General features: G+C 48.6%; 15 non-coding genes across 15 annotated transcripts; 9 read left to right on the plus strand and 6 right to left on the minus strand.

The window, feature by feature from the left end:
* The first annotated feature begins 4,570 nt into the window (after positions 1 to 4,570).
* On the plus strand, positions 4,571 to 4,738 carry LOC138033943 (U1 spliceosomal RNA). The gene has a single exon (XR_011128726.1). It is a non-coding gene; the product is annotated as a U1 spliceosomal RNA (small nuclear RNA).
* A 978-nt stretch (positions 4,739 to 5,716) lies between these two features.
* On the minus strand, positions 5,717 to 5,836 carry LOC138034021 (5S ribosomal RNA). The gene has a single exon (XR_011128796.1). It is a non-coding gene; the product is annotated as a 5S ribosomal RNA (ribosomal RNA).
* Positions 5,837 to 6,103: 267 nt separating this feature from the next.
* LOC138033976 (U2 spliceosomal RNA) lies at positions 6,104 to 6,297 on the plus strand. The gene has a single exon (XR_011128757.1). It is a non-coding gene; the product is annotated as a U2 spliceosomal RNA (small nuclear RNA).
* A 194-nt stretch (positions 6,298 to 6,491) lies between these two features.
* Positions 6,492 to 6,655, plus strand: LOC138033911 (U1 spliceosomal RNA). The gene has a single exon (XR_011128696.1). It is a non-coding gene; the product is annotated as a U1 spliceosomal RNA (small nuclear RNA).
* A 976-nt stretch (positions 6,656 to 7,631) lies between these two features.
* On the minus strand, positions 7,632 to 7,750 carry LOC138033902 (5S ribosomal RNA). The gene has a single exon (XR_011128687.1). It is a non-coding gene; the product is annotated as a 5S ribosomal RNA (ribosomal RNA).
* Positions 7,751 to 12,459: 4,709 nt separating this feature from the next.
* On the plus strand, positions 12,460 to 12,627 carry LOC138033944 (U1 spliceosomal RNA). Its single transcript, XR_011128727.1, has one exon. It is a non-coding gene; the product is annotated as a U1 spliceosomal RNA (small nuclear RNA).
* Positions 12,628 to 13,605: 978 nt separating this feature from the next.
* On the minus strand, positions 13,606 to 13,725 carry LOC138034023 (5S ribosomal RNA). Its single transcript, XR_011128798.1, has one exon. It is a non-coding gene; the product is annotated as a 5S ribosomal RNA (ribosomal RNA).
* Positions 13,726 to 13,992: 267 nt separating this feature from the next.
* On the plus strand, positions 13,993 to 14,186 carry LOC138033977 (U2 spliceosomal RNA). The gene has a single exon (XR_011128758.1). It is a non-coding gene; the product is annotated as a U2 spliceosomal RNA (small nuclear RNA).
* Positions 14,187 to 14,380: 194 nt separating this feature from the next.
* Positions 14,381 to 14,544, plus strand: LOC138033912 (U1 spliceosomal RNA). Its single transcript, XR_011128697.1, has one exon. It is a non-coding gene; the product is annotated as a U1 spliceosomal RNA (small nuclear RNA).
* A 976-nt stretch (positions 14,545 to 15,520) lies between these two features.
* LOC138033913 (5S ribosomal RNA) lies at positions 15,521 to 15,639 on the minus strand. Its single transcript, XR_011128698.1, has one exon. It is a non-coding gene; the product is annotated as a 5S ribosomal RNA (ribosomal RNA).
* A 4,709-nt stretch (positions 15,640 to 20,348) lies between these two features.
* Positions 20,349 to 20,516, plus strand: LOC138033945 (U1 spliceosomal RNA). Its single transcript, XR_011128728.1, has one exon. It is a non-coding gene; the product is annotated as a U1 spliceosomal RNA (small nuclear RNA).
* A 978-nt stretch (positions 20,517 to 21,494) lies between these two features.
* LOC138034024 (5S ribosomal RNA) lies at positions 21,495 to 21,614 on the minus strand. The gene has a single exon (XR_011128799.1). It is a non-coding gene; the product is annotated as a 5S ribosomal RNA (ribosomal RNA).
* Positions 21,615 to 21,881: 267 nt separating this feature from the next.
* On the plus strand, positions 21,882 to 22,075 carry LOC138033978 (U2 spliceosomal RNA). Its single transcript, XR_011128759.1, has one exon. It is a non-coding gene; the product is annotated as a U2 spliceosomal RNA (small nuclear RNA).
* Positions 22,076 to 22,269: 194 nt separating this feature from the next.
* On the plus strand, positions 22,270 to 22,433 carry LOC138033914 (U1 spliceosomal RNA). The gene has a single exon (XR_011128699.1). It is a non-coding gene; the product is annotated as a U1 spliceosomal RNA (small nuclear RNA).
* A 976-nt stretch (positions 22,434 to 23,409) lies between these two features.
* On the minus strand, positions 23,410 to 23,528 carry LOC138033925 (5S ribosomal RNA). Its single transcript, XR_011128709.1, has one exon. It is a non-coding gene; the product is annotated as a 5S ribosomal RNA (ribosomal RNA).
* Positions 23,529 to 25,798: the final 2,270 nt, after the last annotated feature.

Raw genomic sequence — 25,798 nt, forward strand, 5'->3', positions numbered from 1 at the left:
ATCGTTGTGTGCGCCTCGCTTTCAGGTTGGCTTTGGGCATTCCTTCCTTGGCACGGATTGTAATCGGACCACCATATCTCGTGGCCATGAGACTGGGAGCACCTTGTCCGCCGTGAGCATTTACGGGCATCTGCCAAAAGTACTGAGATTCTGTTAAAAAATTACAAAATGTTAAAAACCACCAAGTGGTGGCACTTTATGTAAAGTGGCTGAGAATACAGGTGTGCGTCGTAAGGGGTACTGTTTGCTAGTGGTGGTACCGACAGTCTTGTTTCTTCGGGTGTTTCCTCCATCCTCCCAATCTGTTGAACCTTTGGAGGTGGAAATGGTTGAGGTATCCACTCCTCGTAAACGCGGTTGTGATTCCGTTGAGAACCTCCTCTGATAGCTCTTCTGTTACTCCTTCCCGGAAGGCTCTTACAAAGGTGGCTAAGAAGAGCGGAGCTGCGCCCTCTTCTACTAAATCGAAGACTCGTGCTTCAGCTGATACTGTCAAGTCTGCGAAGCACGAAGGTTTGCCTGATGTGTCGTTTTCCCTCCCCCAACGCAAAGCACGTACATAGTTACTCTTTTACTGTACTCCATTATGGCTCTGTCAGTTGTCTCAATTAACGTCAACGGTCTGCGAGACCAGTCTAAGCGAGCTGGGTTTGTACAGTGGCTTCATTCCTTGCCTGTTGTTTCCTGATGTAGTGTGCCTCCAAGAGGCCCACTGCATCTCCCTCAGTGAGTGTCAGTCCTGGTTTCCAGTCATCTGGTCTTTCCGTTGTGGTGTCTCCGGCTCTAATAAGTCCTTGTGGTTGTATGTTTTTGTTTTCGTCCAGTGTTGTCCCTTGTTAAATCTCTTCCTCTGATAGTTGTGGTCGGTTTTTGTTATGTGAGTTTTCTTTGCGTGGCGCTGTGTTCAGGGTTGCTTGCATTTATGCTCCCAATCGTAACCCTGATCGTGATGCCTTCCTGGACGGGGTCTCTTCCCGATTAGACCCTTCAGTTCCCACCCTCCTCGCCGGCGATTTTAATACCGTCTTTGATCGCGCTGCTGACCGTGTGGGCTCCGTGGTCGGTGATACCTCGCGTGAGAGTGTTGTTGCCCTTGGTCGTCTTTTTGACGATGTCTGTTGTATTGATATTTGGAGATACCTCCATCCGTCTTCCTCCGCCTTTACCTGGACTAAGGCGGATGGCTCTATCTCCTCCCGTATAGATCTAATTGGGTGCCCTTATGTCTGGGTTGCGTCTCTGTCTCTGTTTGTGAAATTCTTCCGTGTCCGTTTTCAGACCATTGTGCTGTGTCCTGCTCTCTTACTGTTCCTGACGTTATTCCTCCTGGTCCGGGGCTTTGGAAGCTTAATACCTCAGTCCTGGAGGAGGAGGAGTACTGGTCTGTCGCCTTATTTCTGACTTTTGGGCCGATTGGAAGGACTGTAAGCTCTGTTTTTCCTCTCTTTCCAAGTGGTGGGATTCCGGTAAAGCAAAGATCGAAGGGCATTACGGTATCTTACTGTGTGCGCCGGTCGCAGAAAGAATCTTGGTCACGCGATTTGTTGGCTAGTTGGCGGCACACCTCAAGGCACGGCTTGATGCTGGTTGCCTGTCTGTTTTAGGTGTTTATCGATCCACCCTTGAACAGCTTTCCGCCTATGACATCAGGGCTGCTCAAGGTGCCCAAGTACGGTCACGTGTGTCCGATGGGTTGAGGAGGGCGAAGTCTCATCGGCGTACTTTTTTCGTTTAGAGAAGAAACGGTCTGCTGACCGGTGGGTTTCTGCGCTTCGGAACCCTGATGGGTCCATTGTTTCAACACCTTCTGATCTGTGTTCTTCGTTCGCCACTTTCTACTCCTCTCTTTTTTTACTGCCTGTCCTACGGATTCCGCCGCTCAAGATATTCTTCTCAGTAATGTGTCCCTCGTCCTTTCATCTGCCCAAGCTGATCTTTGTGAGGGCTTTCTGACTCTTGAGGAGTGTCATCGTGCCCTTGTTGGCATGGCTCGTCGTAAAGCCCCGGGGTCCGATGGCCTCTCCCATGGAGTTTTAACTTGAAATTCTGGGACGTCCTTGGGTCTGATTTAGTGGAGGTCTTGAATTCGTGTTATCTGTCTGGTTCTATGTCTTTGTCTCAACGGCGGGGTCTCATATCCTTAATCTTTAAGAAGGGAGATCGGTTGGACGCTCGTAACTGGCGCCCCATCTCCCTTCTCAACGTCGACTATAAGCTTGCTTCTCGTGTTTATTGCTGGGCGCCTTCTCAAAGTTATCCATCTGGTTTGTTAGTGAGGATCAGACCTGCGGTGTTCCTGGCAGGTTTATTGGCGAGAATGTTGCTCTTTTGCGTGATGTGGTTGCCTTTGCCACGGAATCTGACATCCCGTTGCCGTTCTCTCCTTAGACCAGGAAAAGGCCTTTGATAGAGTGGATTGGTCATTTATGTGTGCTACTTTGTCGAGGATGGGTTTTGGCCCATCTTTTGTCCGTTGGGTTGTTCTGTTCTATTCTGCTGTCCAAAGCTCTGTAGTTGTTAATGGTTATCTGTCTCGGTTTTTTCCTTTGTCTCGTGGCGTGCGTCAGGGCTGTCCTTTGTCTCCATTATTGTATGTTCTAGTTTCTGAAGTGCTTGCTGTTAACATTCGTGCCAATCCACGTATCATTGGTCTTTCTGTCCCCGGGCCCCCGCGGGCCCTGTCTCCGATCTCGCAGTACGCCGATGACACCTCTCTCATTGTCACGTCTGATATTGCCATTGCTGCTATTTTTGAAGTTTATGCTCTTTTTGAAAGGGGTTCTGGTGCTAAGCTTAATCAGGGATCCAAATCCAAGGGATTGTGGCTCGGTTCGTGGTCTGGCAGGACTGACCCCCCTGTCACCCTGGACTGGGACCTCGGCCAAGATCAAAGTGCTGGGCGTCTTTATTGGGCCTGGGAATTTGGAGGAAGTGAACTGGCGTCCTAGGATTGATGCCGTGGAGAATGTGCTGGCTTCTTGGAGGCAACGCTCCCTGTCCTACGGCGGGAGAGCTCTCGTCATCAACGCCTTGGCCCTTTCTAGGGTTTTGGTACATTGCCTCCCTAATTCATGTCCCCCCTTGGGTTTCTTCCGAGCTTTGTAAATTGGTTTTTGGGTTTTTTTGGAAGGGCAAACGCGATCTGGTTTCTCGTGCTGTTGTTGTTCAGCCTACATCTGCTGGTGGGTTTTTCTGTCATTGATCTTCGTCTTAAGGTTTCTGCGCTTCTTGTCCAGTGGGTTCGGCGTTTCACTGTTTTCTCCGCGTAGTTGGGTCCATTTCTTTTCCTTTTGGTGTGATTCTCGTTTTGGTGTCCCTGCTCTTGATGTTGTTCTGTCCCGTCCTGAGGCCTTTTCCTCCAAGTCCCTCCCCCCGTTTTACTCTGCTCTTCTGTCTGCTTGGCGTTTGGTTGGTGGTTCCTTTTCCCGTCGGCGTCGTTCCTCCCTTGTCATTGCGTCTTTGTCCCCTCATCATGTTTGCTGCTGTTTCCTCTATCTCTGCAAATTCTGTTTATTTGTTTTTGCTGTCTGAGGATCGTCCGACTCCCCATTGTGTTGACAAGTTTTTTCCTTTGTATGGCTATACTCTCTACTGGCCTTCGACCTGGTCCCAATTGTTCTTCTTCAATCTTGACCGCCCAGTGATCGATCTCAACTGAAAGGTCGCCATGGCGTGTTGTACACTGCCGATCGCCTTGTCGGTTTTTGGGTACTCGGTCGACCCTTCTTGCTTTTTGCCGTCTTGCCTCTGAATGTCCTTCTCACTTGTTTTTCTCCTGCCCTCTTGCTCATAGTGTTCTTTCATGGTTACAGTCTCTATTGTTTGGTTTTTTCGTCTTCGTCCCCTTCTTTGGTTTGCCGTCACGTGCTGTTTGGTTTTTGACCCGGCTGAGATCCGTCGAGTTCCTCGTGTTTTCGTGTACATCCTAGGTTGTCTGTAAGTATTTTATCTGGCTCGCTCGGAATGACTTTCGTTTCCGTAATGTGCCGCCCGGTGCTCTCGATGTCATCGCAAAGGTCCGCTCTCGTGTCAAGTTCAATCTACCTCTCCTTTTTAAGCGTTTCAAGTCCCCCCGTCGTCTACGTTATTTTCATCGTCAGTGGGGTGCGTCTGGCATTATCGGCTCTGTTTGCAATGGTCGTTTTTCTCTGTCCCAGTTCTAGTCCCATTGTCGCCCCAAGCTGTTGCTGTCTCGCGGCGTACCTACTCCTGTTAGGATGAGTCTTTCTGACTGGCGTCCTTGTCAGGTCTGCCATTCGCCGCTGCACAGTTCGGTTGTTTTTGTTTTGTCCTGTAGTCCTTCGTCCTGTTGGTTTGCTTGTTTGTTTGTTTGATGTGGAAATGCCATTCTCGAGTGTAAGTCGGACGAGGCGTCTCGTGAATGCTTTTCTTCGTTAGTTTTGTTTTTTTTTTTTGTTTGTAGGGGCGGGGTTCGATTCCCCGGTGACGTTTGACGTGCTGGTGCACCCCCGTTTGAGGCGAACCATTGTTGTTGATGGATGAGTCTGAATGTCTGGCAGCCATTGCACTCACCCTACCGGGGGGCTGCCATTCGCCTTAAACATAAAAAAAACTTACCTGACGCGGGAGGCACTTGGTGATCAGGGAGGCAGTCCTCTCAAGGTGAGGCTCTTTCATTGCACTTCGATTGGGGTTGACCCTTGCGATTACCCCAAATGTGGGTAACTCGAGCGTATAATTTCTGGTAGTGGGGACCTGCGTTCGCGCTTAGTCCCGCACCAAACCCCGGTGGCAAAGTTGGCTAATGGGAAGTTTGTTGGTAACGTTTCAGGCAGGGCAGGGAAGGAGATGCGGTGGCGGTGTAAGGACTAAGGAAGGTGAGTTGTATTTGTGAAGTCCACTGCTGAAATTGTAGGTGAATGTCCGTACTTGGTGCACTGAAAAACTGTGATTTCATTTCTCTCATTCTTGGCCGTACAGAGAGGGAGACGACGTGTTTATTTCAGCCGCATCGATTTCCATCGATAGACGAGTGAGACAAGAAAATGCCAGCGGGTCGAGCTCTTATCCTCGTGCATCGTTTCGAAAACGTAAGTGGATGTGTGTTTGTACTGCTCCATCGCGATAGATTTCTTTTGCGTTGTGTTATGTTGCGTTCTGGAGAGCCCCGTTTGCATTGAGTAACTGAGGACCCGCCAGATCAGTTGGCGTTACATTTCTGTGCCAACACTTTGTGGTTTCTCTATGTTATCAGTTAATTGGATTGTTATCATAAAAAGTAAATCTTTCATGGTTCAGGATAGTGTCTTTATCGGCCCTTTGAATACGTACTGTCCGTGTTGAGCAGGGAACAGTAAGACTTTGAAGTGCGCTACGTCACGTAAGTCACGTTTTCGCAAGATCAATGTTGTAGTGTTGTAGCCTTCGTTGTATACATATCATCCGGGCTAGGTTAACTTCCATCTAATGCATAACAGTGCATGCATTTTTTACTTGTCGTATCCTGTTCTTTGCTCACACGAAAAGATACGTTTCATGTCATAAACGTTGGATTGATAAGATCTCGCGCGCACGCGCTCCCTTGGGAATACAAGTTCCACTTTCTCGTGTGAACTATTTTGTTTTTGTCGTATGTCTCATCTTTGACATATCGTTGGCATGTTGTGTTCAAAAAACCTGGTTTGGAATGTGTCTTTCTTTCATTGAAAGAAACTGAGATTTTTTGAGATAATCAAGTGTACAGAAGAAAAAGGGAAGCCTACAACACGGGGTATTCCCAGGCGGTCTCCCATCCAAGTACTAAACCCCGCCCGACAGGGCTTAACTTCGGTGATCGGACGAGAACCGGTGTTTTCCCTGTGGTATGGTCGTAGACAAGTAATTTGCCGTGAAAATTAAACTTTGTTATAAGGGAAAATGAAAACGAGGTCAGAGCAAGCACAATGTGCATTTGTCCTCTTGCCGTCACGCAAGTGCCATGCAATGCTGGTGCTGCTGCCCACTGTACAAGAGCGATCGTTGTGTGCGCCTCGCTTTCAGGTTGGCTTTGGGCATTCCTTCCTTGGCACGGATTGTAACGGACCACCATATCTCGTGGCCATGAGACTGGGAGCACCTTGTCCGCCGTGAGCCATTTACGGGCATCGCTTCTCGGCCTTTTGGCTAAGATCAAGTGTAGTAATCTGTTCTTATCAGCTTAATATCTGATACCGCTGCTCATCGAGCAGCTCATATATTAAACTGATTTTTGGAACTGGGCCGTGGAAAAGAGGCTTGCCTCGTCCCGGCCACGGGTTGCCTCGGTATAGCACTACCTCCGAGCGTGGCCCACTTCCCTCTGGGGAAGAAATAATCAAGTGAAAGCAGAAAAAGTGACCAAGCAACCAACCTTCACATTCTCTTCTCTTTTCTAGGTAGCATAGCAGCGAGTGGACAGCACGACACGACAGGACGAGGAGCACGTGACCTCCATTACCACATGGTATGCGCAGACAAGTTGCGTTTTGCGGTCCCGGAGAGGCTGAAAAGGCATACTTACCTGACGCGGGAGGCACTGTGATCAGGGAGGCAGTCCTCTCAAGGTGAGGCTCTTTCATTGCACTTCGATTGGGTTGACCCTTGCGATTACCCCAAATGTGGGTAACTCGAGCGTATAATTTCTGGTAGTGGGGACCTGCGTTCGCGCTAGTCCCCGCACCAAACCCCGGTGGCAAAGTTGGCTAATGGGAAGGTTTGTTGGTAACGTTTCAGGCAGGGCAGGGAAGGAGATGCGGTGGCGGTGTAAGGACTAAGGAAGGTGAGTTGTATTTGTGAAGTCCACTGCTGAAATTGTAGGTGAATGTTCCGTACTTGGTGCACTGAAAAACTGTGATTTCATTTCTCTCATTCTTGGCCGTACAGAGAGGGAGACGACGTGTTTATTTCAGCCGCATCGATTTCCATCGATAGACGAGTGAGACAAGAAAATGCCAGCGGGTCGAGCTCTTATCCTCGTGCATCGTTTCGAAAACGTAAGTGGATGTGTGTTTGTACTGCTCCATCGCGATAGATTTATTTTGCGTTGTGTTATGTTGCGTTCTGGAGAGCCCGTTTTGCATTGAGTAACTGAGGACCCGCCAGATCAGTTGGCGTTACATTTCTGTGGCCAACACTTTGTGGTTTCTCTATGTTATCAGTTAATTGGATTGTTATCATAAAAAGTAAATCTTTCATGGTCAGGATAGTGTCTTATCGGCCCTTTGAATACGTACTGTCCGTGTTGAGCAGGGAACAGTAAGACTTTGAAGTGCGCTACGTCACGTAAGTCACGTTTTCGCAAGATCAATGTTGTAGTGTTGTAGCCTTCGTTGTATACATATCATCCGGGCTAGGTTAACTTCCATCTAATGCATAACAGTGCATGCATTTTTTACTTGTCGTATCCTGTTCTTTGCTCACACGAAAAGATACGTTTCATGTCATAAACGTTGGATTGATAAGGTCTCGCGCGCACGCGCTCCCTTGGGAATACAAGTTCCACTTTCTCGTGTGAACTATTTTGTTTTTGTCGTATGTCTCATCTTTGACATATCGTTGGCATGTTGTGTTCAAAAAACCTGGTTTGGAATGTTCTTTCATTGAAAGAAACTGAGATTTTTTGAGATAATCAAGTGTACAGAAGGAAAAAGGGAAGCCTACAACACGGGGTATTCCCAGGCGGTCTCCCATCCAAGTACTAACCCCGCCCGACAGGGCTTAACTTCGGTGATCGGACGAGAACCGGTGTTTTCCCTGTGGTATGGTCGTAGACAAGTAATTTGCCGTGAAAATTAACTTTGTTATAAGGGAAAATGAAAACGAGGTCAGAGCAAGCACAATGTGCATTTGTCCTCTTGCCGTCAACGCAAGTGCCATGCAATGCTGGTGCTGCTGCCCACTGTACAAGAGCGATCGTTGTGTGCGCCTCGCTTTCAGGTTGGCTTTGGGCATTCCTTCCTTGGCACGGATTGTAATCGGACCACCATATCTCGTGGCCATGAGACTGGGAGCACCTTGTCCGCCGTGAGCATTTACGGGCATCTGCCAAAAGTACTGAGATTCTGTTAAAAAATTACAAAATGTTAAAAACCACCAAGTGGTGGCACTTTATGTAAAGTGGCTGAGAATACAGGTGTGCGTCGTAAGGGGTACTGTTTGCTAGTGGTGGTACCGACAGTCTTGTTTCTTCGGGTGTTTCCTCCATCCTCCCAATCTGTTGAACCTTTGGAGGTGGAAATGGTTGAGGTATCCACTCCTCGTAAACGCGGTTGTGATTCCGTTGAGAACCTCCTCTGATAGCTCTTCTGTTACTCCTTCCCGGAAGGCTCTTACAAAGGTGGCTAAGAAGAGCGGAGCTGCGCCCTCTTCTACTAAATCGAAGACTCGTGCTTCAGCTGATACTGTCAAGTCTGCGAAGCACGAAGGTTTGCCTGATGTGTCGTTTTCCCTCCCCCAACGCAAAGCACGTACATAGTTACTCTTTTACTGTACTCCATTATGGCTCTGTCAGTTGTCTCAATTAACGTCAACGGTCTGCGAGACCAGTCTAAGCGAGCTGGGTTTGTACAGTGGCTTCATTCCTTGCCTGTTGTTTCCTGATGTAGTGTGCCTCCAAGAGGCCCACTGCATCTCCCTCAGTGAGTGTCAGTCCTGGTTTCCAGTCATCTGGTCTTTCCGTTGTGGTGTCTCCGGCTCTAATAAGTCCTTGTGGTTGTATGTTTTTGTTTTCGTCCAGTGTTGTCCCTTGTTAAATCTCTTCCTCTGATAGTTGTGGTCGGTTTTTGTTATGTGAGTTTTCTTTGCGTGGCGCTGTGTTCAGGGTTGCTTGCATTTATGCTCCCAATCGTAACCCTGATCGTGATGCCTTCCTGGACGGGGTCTCTTCCCGATTAGACCCTTCAGTTCCCACCCTCCTCGCCGGCGATTTTAATACCGTCTTTGATCGCGCTGCTGACCGTGTGGGCTCCGTGGTCGGTGATACCTCGCGTGAGAGTGTTGTTGCCCTTGGTCGTCTTTTTGACGATGTCTGTTGTATTGATATTTGGAGATACCTCCATCCGTCTTCCTCCGCCTTTACCTGGACTAAGGCGGATGGCTCTATCTCCTCCCGTATAGATCTAATTGGGTGCCCTTATGTCTGGGTTGCGTCTCTGTCTCTGTTTGTGAAATTCTTCCGTGTCCGTTTTCAGACCATTGTGCTGTGTCCTGCTCTCTTACTGTTCCTGACGTTATTCCTCCTGGTCCGGGGCTTTGGAAGCTTAATACCTCAGTCCTGGAGGAGGAGGAGTACTGGTCTGTCGCCTTATTTCTGACTTTTGGGCCGATTGGAAGGACTGTAAGCTCTGTTTTTCCTCTCTTTCCAAGTGGTGGGATTCCGGTAAAGCAAAGATCGAAGGGCATTACGGTATCTTACTGTGTGCGCCGGTCGCAGAAAGAATCTTGGTCACGCGATTTGTTGGCTAGTTGGCGGCACACCTCAAGGCACGGCTTGATGCTGGTTGCCTGTCTGTTTTAGGTGTTTATCGATCCACCCTTGAACAGCTTTCCGCCTATGACATCAGGGCTGCTCAAGGTGCCCAAGTACGGTCACGTGTGTCCGATGGGTTGAGGAGGGCGAAGTCTCATCGGCGTACTTTTTTCGTTTAGAGAAGAAACGGTCTGCTGACCGGTGGGTTTCTGCGCTTCGGAACCCTGATGGGTCCATTGTTTCAACACCTTCTGATCTGTGTTCTTCGTTCGCCACTTTCTACTCCTCTCTTTTTTTACTGCCTGTCCTACGGATTCCGCCGCTCAAGATATTCTTCTCAGTAATGTGTCCCTCGTCCTTTCATCTGCCCAAGCTGATCTTTGTGAGGGCTTTCTGACTCTTGAGGAGTGTCATCGTGCCCTTGTTGGCATGGCTCGTCGTAAAGCCCCGGGGTCCGATGGCCTCTCCCATGGAGTTTTAACTTGAAATTCTGGGACGTCCTTGGGTCTGATTTAGTGGAGGTCTTGAATTCGTGTTATCTGTCTGGTTCTATGTCTTTGTCTCAACGGCGGGGTCTCATATCCTTAATCTTTAAGAAGGGAGATCGGTTGGACGCTCGTAACTGGCGCCCCATCTCCCTTCTCAACGTCGACTATAAGCTTGCTTCTCGTGTTTATTGCTGGGCGCCTTCTCAAAGTTATCCATCTGGTTTGTTAGTGAGGATCAGACCTGCGGTGTTCCTGGCAGGTTTATTGGCGAGAATGTTGCTCTTTTGCGTGATGTGGTTGCCTTTGCCACGGAATCTGACATCCCGTTGCCGTTCTCTCCTTAGACCAGGAAAAGGCCTTTGATAGAGTGGATTGGTCATTTATGTGTGCTACTTTGTCGAGGATGGGTTTTGGCCCATCTTTTGTCCGTTGGGTTGTTCTGTTCTATTCTGCTGTCCAAAGCTCTGTAGTTGTTAATGGTTATCTGTCTCGGTTTTTTCCTTTGTCTCGTGGCGTGCGTCAGGGCTGTCCTTTGTCTCCATTATTGTATGTTCTAGTTTCTGAAGTGCTTGCTGTTAACATTCGTGCCAATCCACGTATCATTGGTCTTTCTGTCCCCGGGCCCCCGCGGGCCCTGTCTCCGATCTCGCAGTACGCCGATGACACCTCTCTCATTGTCACGTCTGATATTGCCATTGCTGCTATTTTTGAAGTTTATGCTCTTTTTGAAAGGGGTTCTGGTGCTAAGCTTAATCAGGGATCCAAATCCAAGGGATTGTGGCTCGGTTCGTGGTCTGGCAGGACTGACCCCCCTGTCACCCTGGACTGGGACCTCGGCCAAGATCAAAGTGCTGGGCGTCTTTATTGGGCCTGGGAATTTGGAGGAAGTGAACTGGCGTCCTAGGATTGATGCCGTGGAGAATGTGCTGGCTTCTTGGAGGCAACGCTCCCTGTCCTACGGCGGGAGAGCTCTCGTCATCAACGCCTTGGCCCTTTCTAGGGTTTTGGTACATTGCCTCCCTAATTCATGTCCCCCCTTGGGTTTCTTCCGAGCTTTGTAAATTGGTTTTTGGGTTTTTTTGGAAGGGCAAACGCGATCTGGTTTCTCGTGCTGTTGTTGTTCAGCCTACATCTGCTGGTGGGTTTTTCTGTCATTGATCTTCGTCTTAAGGTTTCTGCGCTTCTTGTCCAGTGGGTTCGGCGTTTCACTGTTTTCTCCGCGTAGTTGGGTCCATTTCTTTTCCTTTTGGTGTGATTCTCGTTTTGGTGTCCCTGCTCTTGATGTTGTTCTGTCCCGTCCTGAGGCCTTTTCCTCCAAGTCCCTCCCCCCGTTTTACTCTGCTCTTCTGTCTGCTTGGCGTTTGGTTGGTGGTTCCTTTTCCCGTCGGCGTCGTTCCTCCCTTGTCATTGCGTCTTTGTCCCCTCATCATGTTTGCTGCTGTTTCCTCTATCTCTGCAAATTCTGTTTATTTGTTTTTGCTGTCTGAGGATCGTCCGACTCCCCATTGTGTTGACAAGTTTTTTCCTTTGTATGGCTATACTCTCTACTGGCCTTCGACCTGGTCCCAATTGTTCTTCTTCAATCTTGACCGCCCAGTGATCGATCTCAACTGAAAGGTCGCCATGGCGTGTTGTACACTGCCGATCGCCTTGTCGGTTTTTGGGTACTCGGTCGACCCTTCTTGCTTTTTGCCGTCTTGCCTCTGAATGTCCTTCTCACTTGTTTTTCTCCTGCCCTCTTGCTCATAGTGTTCTTTCATGGTTACAGTCTCTATTGTTTGGTTTTTTCGTCTTCGTCCCCTTCTTTGGTTTGCCGTCACGTGCTGTTTGGTTTTTGACCCGGCTGAGATCCGTCGAGTTCCTCGTGTTTTCGTGTACATCCTAGGTTGTCTGTAAGTATTTTATCTGGCTCGCTCGGAATGACTTTCGTTTCCGTAATGTGCCGCCCGGTGCTCTCGATGTCATCGCAAAGGTCCGCTCTCGTGTCAAGTTCAATCTACCTCTCCTTTTTAAGCGTTTCAAGTCCCCCCGTCGTCTACGTTATTTTCATCGTCAGTGGGGTGCGTCTGGCATTATCGGCTCTGTTTGCAATGGTCGTTTTTCTCTGTCCCAGTTCTAGTCCCATTGTCGCCCCAAGCTGTTGCTGTCTCGCGGCGTACCTACTCCTGTTAGGATGAGTCTTTCTGACTGGCGTCCTTGTCAGGTCTGCCATTCGCCGCTGCACAGTTCGGTTGTTTTTGTTTTGTCCTGTAGTCCTTCGTCCTGTTGGTTTGCTTGTTTGTTTGTTTGATGTGGAAATGCCATTCTCGAGTGTAAGTCGGACGAGGCGTCTCGTGAATGCTTTTCTTCGTTAGTTTTGTTTTTTTTTTTTGTTTGTAGGGGCGGGGTTCGATTCCCCGGTGACGTTTGACGTGCTGGTGCACCCCCGTTTGAGGCGAACCATTGTTGTTGATGGATGAGTCTGAATGTCTGGCAGCCATTGCACTCACCCTACCGGGGGGCTGCCATTCGCCTTAAACATAAAAAAAACTTACCTGACGCGGGAGGCACTTGGTGATCAGGGAGGCAGTCCTCTCAAGGTGAGGCTCTTTCATTGCACTTCGATTGGGGTTGACCCTTGCGATTACCCCAAATGTGGGTAACTCGAGCGTATAATTTCTGGTAGTGGGGACCTGCGTTCGCGCTTAGTCCCGCACCAAACCCCGGTGGCAAAGTTGGCTAATGGGAAGTTTGTTGGTAACGTTTCAGGCAGGGCAGGGAAGGAGATGCGGTGGCGGTGTAAGGACTAAGGAAGGTGAGTTGTATTTGTGAAGTCCACTGCTGAAATTGTAGGTGAATGTCCGTACTTGGTGCACTGAAAAACTGTGATTTCATTTCTCTCATTCTTGGCCGTACAGAGAGGGAGACGACGTGTTTATTTCAGCCGCATCGATTTCCATCGATAGACGAGTGAGACAAGAAAATGCCAGCGGGTCGAGCTCTTATCCTCGTGCATCGTTTCGAAAACGTAAGTGGATGTGTGTTTGTACTGCTCCATCGCGATAGATTTCTTTTGCGTTGTGTTATGTTGCGTTCTGGAGAGCCCCGTTTGCATTGAGTAACTGAGGACCCGCCAGATCAGTTGGCGTTACATTTCTGTGCCAACACTTTGTGGTTTCTCTATGTTATCAGTTAATTGGATTGTTATCATAAAAAGTAAATCTTTCATGGTTCAGGATAGTGTCTTTATCGGCCCTTTGAATACGTACTGTCCGTGTTGAGCAGGGAACAGTAAGACTTTGAAGTGCGCTACGTCACGTAAGTCACGTTTTCGCAAGATCAATGTTGTAGTGTTGTAGCCTTCGTTGTATACATATCATCCGGGCTAGGTTAACTTCCATCTAATGCATAACAGTGCATGCATTTTTTACTTGTCGTATCCTGTTCTTTGCTCACACGAAAAGATACGTTTCATGTCATAAACGTTGGATTGATAAGATCTCGCGCGCACGCGCTCCCTTGGGAATACAAGTTCCACTTTCTCGTGTGAACTATTTTGTTTTTGTCGTATGTCTCATCTTTGACATATCGTTGGCATGTTGTGTTCAAAAAACCTGGTTTGGAATGTGTCTTTCTTTCATTGAAAGAAACTGAGATTTTTTGAGATAATCAAGTGTACAGAAGAAAAAGGGAAGCCTACAACACGGGGTATTCCCAGGCGGTCTCCCATCCAAGTACTAAACCCCGCCCGACAGGGCTTAACTTCGGTGATCGGACGAGAACCGGTGTTTTCCCTGTGGTATGGTCGTAGACAAGTAATTTGCCGTGAAAATTAAACTTTGTTATAAGGGAAAATGAAAACGAGGTCAGAGCAAGCACAATGTGCATTTGTCCTCTTGCCGTCACGCAAGTGCCATGCAATGCTGGTGCTGCTGCCCACTGTACAAGAGCGATCGTTGTGTGCGCCTCGCTTTCAGGTTGGCTTTGGGCATTCCTTCCTTGGCACGGATTGTAACGGACCACCATATCTCGTGGCCATGAGACTGGGAGCACCTTGTCCGCCGTGAGCCATTTACGGGCATCGCTTCTCGGCCTTTTGGCTAAGATCAAGTGTAGTAATCTGTTCTTATCAGCTTAATATCTGATACCGCTGCTCATCGAGCAGCTCATATATTAAACTGATTTTTGGAACTGGGCCGTGGAAAAGAGGCTTGCCTCGTCCCGGCCACGGGTTGCCTCGGTATAGCACTACCTCCGAGCGTGGCCCACTTCCCTCTGGGGAAGAAATAATCAAGTGAAAGCAGAAAAAGTGACCAAGCAACCAACCTTCACATTCTCTTCTCTTTTCTAGGTAGCATAGCAGCGAGTGGACAGCACGACACGACAGGACGAGGAGCACGTGACCTCCATTACCACATGGTATGCGCAGACAAGTTGCGTTTTGCGGTCCCGGAGAGGCTGAAAAGGCATACTTACCTGACGCGGGAGGCACTGTGATCAGGGAGGCAGTCCTCTCAAGGTGAGGCTCTTTCATTGCACTTCGATTGGGTTGACCCTTGCGATTACCCCAAATGTGGGTAACTCGAGCGTATAATTTCTGGTAGTGGGGACCTGCGTTCGCGCTAGTCCCCGCACCAAACCCCGGTGGCAAAGTTGGCTAATGGGAAGGTTTGTTGGTAACGTTTCAGGCAGGGCAGGGAAGGAGATGCGGTGGCGGTGTAAGGACTAAGGAAGGTGAGTTGTATTTGTGAAGTCCACTGCTGAAATTGTAGGTGAATGTTCCGTACTTGGTGCACTGAAAAACTGTGATTTCATTTCTCTCATTCTTGGCCGTACAGAGAGGGAGACGACGTGTTTATTTCAGCCGCATCGATTTCCATCGATAGACGAGTGAGACAAGAAAATGCCAGCGGGTCGAGCTCTTATCCTCGTGCATCGTTTCGAAAACGTAAGTGGATGTGTGTTTGTACTGCTCCATCGCGATAGATTTCTTTTGCGTTGTGTTATGTTGCGTTCTGGAGAGCCCGTTTTGCATTGAGTAACTGAGGACCCGCCAGATCAGTTGGCGTTACATTTCTGTGGCCAACACTTTGTGGTTTCTCTATGTTATCAGTTAATTGGATTGTTATCATAAAAAGTAAATCTTTCATGGTCAGGATAGTGTCTTATCGGCCCTTTGAATACGTACTGTCCGTGTTGAGCAGGGAACAGTAAGACTTTGAAGTGCGCTACGTCACGTAAGTCACGTTTTCGCAAGATCAATGTTGTAGTGTTGTAGCCTTCGTTGTATACATATCATCCGGGCTAGGTTAACTTCCATCTAATGCATAACAGTGCATGCATTTTTTACTTGTCGTATCCTGTTCTTTGCTCACACGAAAAGATACGTTTCATGTCATAAACGTTGGATTGATAAGGTCTCGCGCGCACGCGCTCCCTTGGGAATACAAGTTCCACTTTCTCGTGTGAACTATTTTGTTTTTGTCGTATGTCTCATCTTTGACATATCGTTGGCATGTTGTGTTCAAAAAACCTGGTTTGGAATGTTCTTTCATTGAAAGAAACTGAGATTTTTTGAGATAATCAAGTGTACAGAAGGAAAAAGGGAAGCCTACAACACGGGGTATTCCCAGGCGGTCTCCCATCCAAGTACTAACCCCGCCCGACAGGGCTTAACTTCGGTGATCGGACGAGAACCGGTGTTTTCCCTGTGGTATGGTCGTAGACAAGTAATTTGCCGTGAAAATTAACTTTGTTATAAGGGAAAATGAAAACGAGGTCAGAGCAAGCACAATGTGCATTTGTCCTCTTGCCGTCAACGCAAGTGCCATGCAATGCTGGTGCTGCTGCCCACTGTACAAGAGCGATCGTTGTGTGCGCCTCGCTTTCAGGTTGGCTTTGGGCATTCCTTCCTTGGCACGGATTGTAATCGGACCACCATATCTCGTGGCCATGAGACTGGGAGCACCTTGTCCGCCGTGAGCATTTACGGGCATCTGCCAAAAGTACTGAGATTCTGTTAAAAAATTACAAAATGTTAAAAACCACCAAGTGGTGGCACTTTATGTAAAGTGGCTGAGAATACAGGTGTGCGTCGTAAGGGGTACTGTTTGCTAGTGGTGGTACCGACAGTCTTGTTTCTTCGGGTGTTTCCTCCATCCTCCCAATCTGTTGAACCTTTGGAGGTGGAAATGGTTGAGGTATCCACTCCTCGTAAACGCGGTTGTGATTCCGTTGAGAACCTCCTCTGATAGCTCTTCTGTTACTCCTTCCCGGAAGGCTCTTACAAAGGTGGCTAAGAAGAGCGGAGCTGCGCCCTCTTCTACTAAATCGAAGACTCGTGCTTCAGCTGATACTGTCAAGTCTGCGAAGCACGAAGGTTTGCCTGATGTGTCGTTTTCCCTCCCCCAACGCAAAGCACGTACATAGTTACTCTTTTACTGTACTCCATTATGGCTCTGTCAGTTGTCTCAATTAACGTCAACGGTCTGCGAGACCAGTCTAAGCGAGCTGGGTTTGTACAGTGGCTTCATTCCTTGCCTGTTGTTTCCTGATGTAGTGTGCCTCCAAGAGGCCCACTGCATCTCCCTCAGTGAGTGTCAGTCCTGGTTTCCAGTCATCTGGTCTTTCCGTTGTGGTGTCTCCGGCTCTAATAAGTCCTTGTGGTTGTATGTTTTTGTTTTCGTCCAGTGTTGTCCCTTGTTAAATCTCTTCCTCTGATAGTTGTGGTCGGTTTTTGTTATGTGAGTTTTCTTTGCGTGGCGCTGTGTTCAGGGTTGCTTGCATTTATGCTCCCAATCGTAACCCTGATCGTGATGCCTTCCTGGACGGGGTCTCTTCCCGATTAGACCCTTCAGTTCCCACCCTCCTCGCCGGCGATTTTAATACCGTCTTTGATCGCGCTGCTGACCGTGTGGGCTCCGTGGTCGGTGATACCTCGCGTGAGAGTGTTGTTGCCCTTGGTCGTCTTTTTGACGATGTCTGTTGTATTGATATTTGGAGATACCTCCATCCGTCTTCCTCCGCCTTTACCTGGACTAAGGCGGATGGCTCTATCTCCTCCCGTATAGATCTAATTGGGTGCCCTTATGTCTGGGTTGCGTCTCTGTCTCTGTTTGTGAAATTCTTCCGTGTCCGTTTTCAGACCATTGTGCTGTGTCCTGCTCTCTTACTGTTCCTGACGTTATTCCTCCTGGTCCGGGGCTTTGGAAGCTTAATACCTCAGTCCTGGAGGAGGAGGAGTACTGGTCTGTCGCCTTATTTCTGACTTTTGGGCCGATTGGAAGGACTGTAAGCTCTGTTTTTCCTCTCTTTCCAAGTGGTGGGATTCCGGTAAAGCAAAGATCGAAGGGCATTACGGTATCTTACTGTGTGCGCCGGTCGCAGAAAGAATCTTGGTCACGCGATTTGTTGGCTAGTTGGCGGCACACCTCAAGGCACGGCTTGATGCTGGTTGCCTGTCTGTTTTAGGTGTTTATCGATCCACCCTTGAACAGCTTTCCGCCTATGACATCAGGGCTGCTCAAGGTGCCCAAGTACGGTCACGTGTGTCCGATGGGTTGAGGAGGGCGAAGTCTCATCGGCGTACTTTTTTCGTTTAGAGAAGAAACGGTCTGCTGACCGGTGGGTTTCTGCGCTTCGGAACCCTGATGGGTCCATTGTTTCAACACCTTCTGATCTGTGTTCTTCGTTCGCCACTTTCTACTCCTCTCTTTTTTTACTGCCTGTCCTACGGATTCCGCCGCTCAAGATATTCTTCTCAGTAATGTGTCCCTCGTCCTTTCATCTGCCCAAGCTGATCTTTGTGAGGGCTTTCTGACTCTTGAGGAGTGTCATCGTGCCCTTGTTGGCATGGCTCGTCGTAAAGCCCCGGGGTCCGATGGCCTCTCCCATGGAGTTTTAACTTGAAATTCTGGGACGTCCTTGGGTCTGATTTAGTGGAGGTCTTGAATTCGTGTTATCTGTCTGGTTCTATGTCTTTGTCTCAACGGCGGGGTCTCATATCCTTAATCTTTAAGAAGGGAGATCGGTTGGACGCTCGTAACTGGCGCCCCATCTCCCTTCTCAACGTCGACTATAAGCTTGCTTCTCGTGTTTATTGCTGGGCGCCTTCTCAAAGTTATCCATCTGGTTTGTTAGTGAGGATCAGACCTGCGGTGTTCCTGGCAGGTTTATTGGCGAGAATGTTGCTCTTTTGCGTGATGTGGTTGCCTTTGCCACGGAATCTGACATCCCGTTGCCGTTCTCTCCTTAGACCAGGAAAAGGCCTTTGATAGAGTGGATTGGTCATTTATGTGTGCTACTTTGTCGAGGATGGGTTTTGGCCCATCTTTTGTCCGTTGGGTTGTTCTGTTCTATTCTGCTGTCCAAAGCTCTGTAGTTGTTAATGGTTATCTGTCTCGGTTTTTTCCTTTGTCTCGTGGCGTGCGTCAGGGCTGTCCTTTGTCTCCATTATTGTATGTTCTAGTTTCTGAAGTGCTTGCTGTTAACATTCGTGCCAATCCACGTATCATTGGTCTTTCTGTCCCCGGGCCCCCGCGGGCCCTGTCTCCGATCTCGCAGTACGCCGATGACACCTCTCTCATTGTCACGTCTGATATTGCCATTGCTGCTATTTTTGAAGTTTATGCTCTTTTTGAAAGGGGTTCTGGTGCTAAGCTTAATCAGGGATCCAAATCCAAGGGATTGTGGCTCGGTTCGTGGTCTGGCAGGACTGACCCCCCTGTCACCCTGGACTGGGACCTCGGCCAAGATCAAAGTGCTGGGCGTCTTTATTGGGCCTGGGAATTTGGAGGAAGTGAACTGGCGTCCTAGGATTGATGCCGTGGAGAATGTGCTGGCTTCTTGGAGGCAACGCTCCCTGTCCTACGGCGGGAGAGCTCTCGTCATCAACGCCTTGGCCCTTTCTAGGGTTTTGGTACATTGCCTCCCTAATTCATGTCCCCCCTTGGGTTTCTTCCGAGCTTTGTAAATTGGTTTTTGGGTTTTTTTGGAAGGGCAAACGCGATCTGGTTTCTCGTGCTGTTGTTGTTCAGCCTACATCTGCTGGTGGGTTTTTCTGTCATTGATCTTCGTCTTAAGGTTTCTGCGCTTCTTGTCCAGTGGGTTCGGCGTTTCACTGTTTTCTCCGCGTAGTTGGGTCCATTTCTTTTCCTTTTGGTGTGATTCTCGTTTTGGTGTCCCTGCTCTTGATGTTGTTCTGTCCCGTCCTGAGGCCTTTTCCTCCAAGTCCCTCCCCCCGTTTTACTCTGCTCTTCTGTCTGCTTGGCGTTTGGTTGGTGGTTCCTTTTCCCGTCGGCGTCGTTCCTCCCTTGTCATTGCGTCTTTGTCCCCTCATCATGTTTGCTGCTGTTTCCTCTATCTCTGCAAATTCTGTTTATTTGTTTTTGCTGTCTGAGGATCGTCCGACTCCCCATTGTGTTGACAAGTTTTTTCCTTTGTATGGCTATACTCTCTACTGGCCTTCGACCTGGTCCCAATTGTTCTTCTTCAATCTTGACCGCCCAGTGATCGATCTCAACTGAAAGGTCGCCATGGCGTGTTGTACACTGCCGATCGCCTTGTCGGTTTTTGGGTACTCGGTCGACCCTTCTTGCTTTTTGCCGTCTTGCCTCTGAATGTCCTTCTCACTTGTTTTTCTCCTGCCCTCTTGCTCATAGTGTTCTTTCATGGTTACAGTCTCTATTGTTTGGTTTTTTCGTCTTCGTCCCCTTCTTTGGTTTGCCGTCACGTGCTGTTTGGTTTTTGACCCGGCTGAGATCCGTCGAGTTCCTCGTGTTTTCGTGTACATCCTAGGTTGTCTGTAAGTATTTTATCTGGCTCGCTCGGAATGACTTTCGTTTCCGTAATGTGCCGCCCGGTGCTCTCGATGTCATCGCAAAGGTCCGCTCTCGTGTCAAGTTCAATCTACCTCTCCTTTTTAAGCGTTTCAAGTCCCCCCGTCGTCTACGTTATTTTCATCGTCAGTGGGGTGCGTCTGGCATTATCGGCTCTGTTTGCAATGGTCGTTTTTCTCTGTCCCAGTTCTAGTCCCATTGTCGCCCCAAGCTGTTGCTGTCTCGCGGCGTACCTACTCCTGTTAGGATGAGTCTTTCTGACTGGCGTCCTTGTCAGGTCTGCCATTCGCCGCTGCACAGTTCGGTTGTTTTTGTTTTGTCCTGTAGTCCTTCGTCCTGTTGGTTTGCTTGTTTGTTTGTTTGATGTGGAAATGCCATTCTCGAGTGTAAGTCGGACGAGGCGTCTCGTGAATGCTTTTCTTCGTTAGTTTTGTTTTTTTTTTTTGTTTGTAGGGGCGGGGTTCGATTCCCCGGTGACGTTTGACGTGCTGGTGCACCCCCGTTTGAGGCGAACCATTGTTGTTGATGGATGAGTCTGAATGTCTGGCAGCCATTGCACTCACCCTACCGGGGGGCTGCCATTCGCCTTAAACATAAAAAAAACTTACCTGACGCGGGAGGCACTTGGTGATCAGGGAGGCAGTCCTCTCAAGGTGAGGCTCTTTCATTGCACTTCGATTGGGGTTGACCCTTGCGATTACCCCAAATGTGGGTAACTCGAGCGTATAATTTCTGGTAGTGGGGACCTGCGTTCGCGCTTAGTCCCGCACCAAACCCCGGTGGCAAAGTTGGCTAATGGGAAGTTTGTTGGTAACGTTTCAGGCAGGGCAGGGAAGGAGATGCGGTGGCGGTGTAAGGACTAAGGAAGGTGAGTTGTATTTGTGAAGTCCACTGCTGAAATTGTAGGTGAATGTCCGTACTTGGTGCACTGAAAAACTGTGATTTCATTTCTCTCATTCTTGGCCGTACAGAGAGGGAGACGACGTGTTTATTTCAGCCGCATCGATTTCCATCGATAGACGAGTGAGACAAGAAAATGCCAGCGGGTCGAGCTCTTATCCTCGTGCATCGTTTCGAAAACGTAAGTGGATGTGTGTTTGTACTGCTCCATCGCGATAGATTTCTTTTGCGTTGTGTTATGTTGCGTTCTGGAGAGCCCCGTTTGCATTGAGTAACTGAGGACCCGCCAGATCAGTTGGCGTTACATTTCTGTGCCAACACTTTGTGGTTTCTCTATGTTATCAGTTAATTGGATTGTTATCATAAAAAGTAAATCTTTCATGGTTCAGGATAGTGTCTTTATCGGCCCTTTGAATACGTACTGTCCGTGTTGAGCAGGGAACAGTAAGACTTTGAAGTGCGCTACGTCACGTAAGTCACGTTTTCGCAAGATCAATGTTGTAGTGTTGTAGCCTTCGTTGTATACATATCATCCGGGCTAGGTTAACTTCCATCTAATGCATAACAGTGCATGCATTTTTTACTTGTCGTATCCTGTTCTTTGCTCACACGAAAAGATACGTTTCATGTCATAAACGTTGGATTGATAAGATCTCGCGCGCACGCGCTCCCTTGGGAATACAAGTTCCACTTTCTCGTGTGAACTATTTTGTTTTTGTCGTATGTCTCATCTTTGACATATCGTTGGCATGTTGTGTTCAAAAAACCTGGTTTGGAATGTGTCTTTCTTTCATTGAAAGAAACTGAGATTTTTTGAGATAATCAAGTGTACAGAAGAAAAAGGGAAGCCTACAACACGGGGTATTCCCAGGCGGTCTCCCATCCAAGTACTAAACCCCGCCCGACAGGGCTTAACTTCGGTGATCGGACGAGAACCGGTGTTTTCCCTGTGGTATGGTCGTAGACAAGTAATTTGCCGTGAAAATTAAACTTTGTTATAAGGGAAAATGAAAACGAGGTCAGAGCAAGCACAATGTGCATTTGTCCTCTTGCCGTCACGCAAGTGCCATGCAATGCTGGTGCTGCTGCCCACTGTACAAGAGCGATCGTTGTGTGCGCCTCGCTTTCAGGTTGGCTTTGGGCATTCCTTCCTTGGCACGGATTGTAACGGACCACCATATCTCGTGGCCATGAGACTGGGAGCACCTTGTCCGCCGTGAGCCATTTACGGGCATCGCTTCTCGGCCTTTTGGCTAAGATCAAGTGTAGTAATCTGTTCTTATCAGCTTAATATCTGATACCGCTGCTCATCGAGCAGCTCATATATTAAACTGATTTTTGGAACTGGGCCGTGGAAAAGAGGCTTGCCTCGTCCCGGCCACGGGTTGCCTCGGTATAGCACTACCTCCGAGCGTGGCCCACTTCCCTCTGGGGAAGAAATAATCAAGTGAAAGCAGAAAAAGTGACCAAGCAACCAACCTTCACATTCTCTTCTCTTTTCTAGGTAGCATAGCAGCGAGTGGACAGCACGACACGACAGGACGAGGAGCACGTGACCTCCATTACCACATGGTATGCGCAGACAAGTTGCGTTTTGCGGTCCCGGAGAGGCTGAAAAGGCATACTTACCTGACGCGGGAGGCACTGTGATCAGGGAGGCAGTCCTCTCAAGGTGAGGCTCTTTCATTGCACTTCGATTGGGTTGACCCTTGCGATTACCCCAAATGTGGGTAACTCGAGCGTATAATTTCTGGTAGTGGGGACCTGCGTTCGCGCTAGTCCCCGCACCAAACCCCGGTGGCAAAGTTGGCTAATGGGAAGGTTTGTTGGTAACGTTTCAGGCAGGGCAGGGAAGGAGATGCGGTGGCGGTGTAAGGACTAAGGAAGGTGAGTTGTATTTGTGAAGTCCACTGCTGAAATTGTAGGTGAATGTTCCGTACTTGGTGCACTGAAAAACTGTGATTTCATTTCTCTCATTCTTGGCCGTACAGAGAGGGAGACGACGTGTTTATTTCAGCCGCATCGATTTCCATCGATAGACGAGTGAGACAAGAAAATGCCAGCGGGTCGAGCTCTTATCCTCGTGCATCGTTTCGAAAACGTAAGTGGATGTGTGTTTGTACTGCTCCATCGCGATAGATTTATTTTGCGTTGTGTTATGTTGCGTTCTGGAGAGCCCGTTTTGCATTGAGTAACTGAGGACCCGCCAGATCAGTTGGCGTTACATTTCTGTGGCCAACACTTTGTGGTTTCTCTATGTTATCAGTTAATTGGATTGTTATCATAAAAAGTAAATCTTTCATGGTCAGGATAGTGTCTTATCGGCCCTTTGAATACGTACTGTCCGTGTTGAGCAGGGAACAGTAAGACTTTGAAGTGCGCTACGTCACGTAAGTCACGTTTTCGCAAGATCAATGTTGTAGTGTTGTAGCCTTCGTTGTATACATATCATCCGGGCTAGGTTAACTTCCATCTAATGCATAACAGTGCATGCATTTTTTACTTGTCGTATCCTGTTCTTTGCTCACACGAAAAGATACGTTTCATGTCATAAACGTTGGATTGATAAGATCTCGCGCGCACGCGCTCCCTTGGGAATACAAGTTCCACTTTCTCGTGTGAACTATTTTGTTTTTGTCGTATGTCTCATCTTTGACATATCGTTGGCATGTTGTGTTCAAAAAACCTGGTTTGGAATGTTCTTTCATTGAAAGAAACTGAGATTTTTTGAGATAATCAAGTGTACAGAAGGAAAAAGGGAAGCCTACAACACGGGGTATTCCCAGGCGGTCTCCCATCCAAGTACTAACCCCGCCCGACAGGGCTTAACTTCGGTGATCGGACGAGAACCGGTGTTTTCCCTGTGGTATGGTCGTAGACAAGTAATTTGCCGTGAAAATTAACTTTGTTATAAGGGAAAATGAAAACGAGGTCAGAGCAAGCACAATGTGCATTTGTCCTCTTGCCGTCAACGCAAGTGCCATGCAATGCTGGTGCTGCTGCCCACTGTACAAGAGCGATCGTTGTGTGCGCCTCGCTTTCAGGTTGGCTTTGGGCATTCCTTCCTTGGCACGGATTGTAATCGGACCACCATATCTCGTGGCCATGAGACTGGGAGCACCTTGTCCGCCGTGAGCATTTACGGGCATCTGCCAAAAGTACTGAGATTCTGTTAAAAAATTACAAAATGTTAAAAACCACCAAGTGGTGGCACTTTATGTAAAGTGGCTGAGAATACAGGTGTGCGTCGTAAGGGGTACTGTTTGCTAGTGGTGGTACCGACAGTCTTGTTTCTTCGGGTGTTTCCTCCATCCTCCCAATCTGTTGAACCTTTGGAGGTGGAAATGGTTGAGGTATCCACTCCTCGTAAACGCGGTTGTGATTCCGTTGAGAACCTCCTCTGATAGCTCTTCTGTTACTCCTTCCCGGAAGGCTCTTACAAAGGTGGCTAAGAAGAGCGGAGCTGCGCCCTCTTCTACTAAATCGAAGACTCGTGCTTCAGCTGATACTGTCAAGTCTGCGAAGCACGAAGGTTTGCCTGATGTGTCGTTTTCCCTCCCCCAACGCAAAGCACGTACATAGTTACTCTTTTACTGTACTCCATTATGGCTCTGTCAGTTGTCTCAATTAACGTCAACGGTCTGCGAGACCAGTCTAAGCGAGCTGGGTTTGTACAGTGGCTTCATTCCTTGCCTGTTGTTTCCTGATGTAGTGTGCCTCCAAGAGGCCCACTGCATCTCCCTCAGTGAGTGTCAGTCCTGGTTTCCAGTCATCTGGTCTTTCCGTTGTGGTGTCTCCGGCTCTAATAAGTCCTTGTGGTTGTATGTTTTTGTTTTCGTCCAGTGTTGTCCCTTGTTAAATCTCTTCCTCTGATAGTTGTGGTCGGTTTTTGTTATGTGAGTTTTCTTTGCGTGGCGCTGTGTTCAGGGTTGCTTGCATTTATGCTCCCAATCGTAACCCTGATCGTGATGCCTTCCTGGACGGGGTCTCTTCCCGATTAGACCCTTCAGTTCCCACCCTCCTCGCCGGCGATTTTAATACCGTCTTTGATCGCGCTGCTGACCGTGTGGGCTCCGTGGTCGGTGATACCTCGCGTGAGAGTGTTGTTGCCCTTGGTCGTCTTTTTGACGATGTCTGTTGTATTGATATTTGGAGATACCTCCATCCGTCTTCCTCCGCCTTTACCTGGACTAAGGCGGATGGCTCTATCTCCTCCCGTATAGATCTAATTGGGTGCCCTTATGTCTGGGTTGCGTCTCTGTCTCTGTTTGTGAAATTCTTCCGTGTCCGTTTTCAGACCATTGTGCTGTGTCCTGCTCTCTTACTGTTCCTGACGTTATTCCTCCTGGTCCGGGGCTTTGGAAGCTTAATACCTCAGTCCTGGAGGAGGAGGAGTACTGGTCTGTCGCCTTATTTCTGACTTTTGGGCCGATTGGAAGGACTGTAAGCTCTGTTTTTCCTCTCTTTCCAAGTGGTGGGATTCCGGTAAAGCAAAGATCGAAGGGCATTACGGTATCTTACTGTGTGCGCCGGTCGCAGAAAGAATCTTGGTCACGCGATTTGTTGGCTAGTTGGCGGCACACCTCAAGGCACGGCTTGATGCTGGTTGCCTGTCTGTTTTAGGTGTTTATCGATCCACCCTTGAACAGCTTTCCGCCTATGACATCAGGGCTGCTCAAGGTGCCCAAGTACGGTCACGTGTGTCCGATGGGTTGAGGAGGGCGAAGTCTCATCGGCGTACTTTTTTCGTTTAGAGAAGAAACGGTCTGCTGACCGGTGGGTTTCTGCGCTTCGGAACCCTGATGGGTCCATTGTTTCAACACCTTCTGATCTGTGTTCTTCGTTCGCCACTTTCTACTCCTCTCTTTTTTTACTGCCTGTCCTACGGATTCCGCCGCTCAAGATATTCTTCTCAGTAATGTGTCCCTCGTCCTTTCATCTGCCCAAGCTGATCTTTGTGAGGGCTTTCTGACTCTTGAGGAGTGTCATCGTGCCCTTGTTGGCATGGCTCGTCGTAAAGCCCCGGGGTCCGATGGCCTCTCCCATGGAGTTTTAACTTGAAATTCTGGGACGTCCTTGGGTCTGATTTAGTGGAGGTCTTGAATTCGTGTTATCTGTCTGGTTCTATGTCTTTGTCTCAACGGCGGGGT

This window comes from Montipora capricornis, chromosome 14, assembly GCF_036669925.1.
Source record: "Montipora capricornis isolate CH-2021 chromosome 14, ASM3666992v2, whole genome shotgun sequence".
Taxonomy (NCBI): Eukaryota; Metazoa; Cnidaria; class Anthozoa; order Scleractinia; family Acroporidae; genus Montipora; species Montipora capricornis.